Source organism: Babylonia areolata, chromosome 17 (genome assembly GCF_041734735.1).
Source record: "Babylonia areolata isolate BAREFJ2019XMU chromosome 17, ASM4173473v1, whole genome shotgun sequence".
Taxonomy (NCBI): Eukaryota; Metazoa; Mollusca; class Gastropoda; order Neogastropoda; family Buccinidae; genus Babylonia; species Babylonia areolata.
Genome location: NC_134892.1, coordinates 1,658,812 through 1,661,311, shown reverse-complemented (window position 1 = coordinate 1,661,311; position 2,500 = coordinate 1,658,812). Strand labels below are relative to the sequence as shown.

At 43.4% G+C, this 2,500-nt stretch overlaps 1 protein-coding gene across 2 annotated transcripts in view; it reads left to right on the top strand.

Annotated features, from left to right (window-relative positions):
• The first annotated feature begins 1,157 nt into the window (after positions 1-1,157).
• LOC143291574 (uncharacterized) overlaps positions 1,158-2,500 on the top strand; it is a 96,934-nt gene continuing 95,591 nt past the window's right edge. For both annotated transcript variants that reach the window (XM_076601500.1, XM_076601501.1), the window contains exons 1-2: positions 1,158-1,332; positions 1,745-1,953. The gene's annotated coding sequence lies outside the window, so the exon portion shown is untranslated. The remainder of the gene's footprint in view (positions 1,333-1,744; positions 1,954-2,500) is intronic.

Here is a 2,500-nt window from a genome sequence, read left to right as displayed (position 1 = left end):
AGTAAGAGAGAGAGAGAGAGAGAGACAGAGACAGAGACAGAGACAGAGACAGAGAGCATGCGTGTGTGTGTGTCTGCATGTGTCTGTGAGAGTAAGCGAGCGAGATAGAAAGAAAGTGTGTGTGAGAGAGAATCTGAGAGAGAGAGACAGAGAGACAGAGGGAGACAGAGAGAGACAGAGAAAGAGAGATTGAGATATTTATTCAGAAAAGCCATAACCTCATTTGAAGGAGTGAAACACACATATCTGTCTTTCTATCTATCTCTCTATCTGTTGTACTGTGTTGTATTGTATTGTATTGTATTGTATTGCATTGTATTGTATTTCTCTTTTTGTCACAACAGATTTCTGTGTGAAATTCGGGCTGCTCTCCCTAGCGCCACCCATTTTTTCGTGTTTTTTTTTTCCTGCGTGCAGTTTTATTTGTTTTTCCTATCGAAGTGGATTTTTCTACAGGATTTTGCCAGGATCAACCCTTTTGTTGCCGTGGGTTCTTTTACGTGCGCTAAGTGCAAGCTGAACACGGGACCTCGGTTTATCGTCTCATCCGAATGACTAGCGTCCAGACCACCACTCAAGGTCTAGTGGAGTGGGAGAAAATATCGGCGACTGAGCCGTGATTCGAACCAGCGCGCTCAGATTCTCTCGCTTCCTAGGCGGACGTGTGTGTGTGTGTGTGTGTGTGTGTGTGTGTGTGTGTGTGTGTGTGTGTGTGTGTGTGTGTGTGTGTGTGTGTGTGTGTGATCACTCGTACGTTTTCGTTGTGTCCTATCCAAGGAAAAAAAAAGGGGGTAAATTTAATTCTGCTGGTACCAAAATAAACCTGCACACCTAAACCTATTTGCCAACATTGTGTGTGTGTGTGTGTGTGTGTGTGTGTGTGTGTGTGTGTTATGTTATGTTGTTGATGAAAACCGACTCAGAATAATGTATATACTATATATATATATATATATATATATATATATATATATATATATATATATATATATATATATATAAACTCACAGCCATTGAACAACAACATGAACAAAAAGCGCTGGGGAAGAAAAGCAGGTCAAACTCGAGTGCGTCAACCACTGTACCACCCACCCCTTTCACCCCGAAAAAAGTCTCGTGTCCTCGAGTTGTCGTCTGGCGCGTCTCACTTGTATTGTGTGTGTTGTCTGCTTCTGCCCGACCCGGGCACACAGGCGTTCAATTCACACGCCGACATAGTTCAGTCGTGGTTCGGCGTACTTTGTTGTCAGTGAAGTTGGGGGGGGAAGATTTGTGCTGTGTCGACTGAGCCTTGCTTCGGTTTTGACCTGTGAACACTGTTGTTTCTGACCTGTGAGTACTGTTGTTGTTGTTTTTTTACCTGTACGTGTGTGTCACCTGTCACGATTAAGAGTGCCGTGTTGTACTTGTCTGACATGTTTCGTCCAGGACCTGATGTTGATTTCAATAAAACGTAAGTTCGTTTAAACGTGCGACAAATGCAGATCGAAATGAAAGCGACACCTCCTTGGCTTTTCAGTCTGGTTGGCGCTTGCAGGTTTGAGTGTATGTACTGGTGGAAATTAGTGAGGTACAATTAGACAAGTCCATTGTTGATATTTCTATGGTTTCATGTTCAAAACTGAAAATTGACCTGACGACACGCCGTTTTTAAAAGGTGAAGTATGATGTTGAATGAAGCACACTTATCGATGAATTTATTAGTTAATTGGGTAATTAATTTCCCGTTTGAAATCTGTTTCAGAAAAGGGGTGCTTTGCTCCGGCAATACCTGTAGACATTTCGCTCAACCCAGCCAGGAAAGTTCAGTGGGACAGGATTACAGAAGACTTCGAGTACATTTCTTTTTTTTCTTTTTTTTTTAAATTATTGTCATCATTTAATTCATCGTATTATACCACGTGCATCGGAATAATGACGGGTCGACTGACAGTGAAGACGAGACTTTAATGGGTAAGTTGGTTCTATGACTTTATCGTGTAGTAGTGTACGTTTAGTTCCTCCTCCTGATTAACTCATCTCTCCGTTTTGGAGCGCCGTCACGTGGCAGAATGGGGTTGATGTCGGACGGTGTTCACCAGAGATCAGGGTTCGAAACCCAGTATGGTGGTGTGTGTCCTTGGGAAAGGCACTTCCCCACTTGTCCTGTGAACGGGGACCTGGCTTTGACTGGGGAAGGTAAAAAACATCAGAACACGACGGAAGTAGAGGGGTCCTACCGTTGTTTGCCGTACCCTAGACGCGGTGGCCAGGATATAATATCACCTACCTTTATGGTCGTTAATGGGACATCTAACTTCTCTCTCTCTCTCTCTCTCAATCGCTTCGTAAACCTGGTCTATTGGTACATTATGTTACTGCAGTTGTGAATATGTGTGTAGTCTGAATTGCATATATTTTTATGATACCGTTTGCGGTCGAGCGCGCGCATGCACACACTGGAACACACACACACACACACACACACACACACACACACACAGAAAGACTCACACTGTAC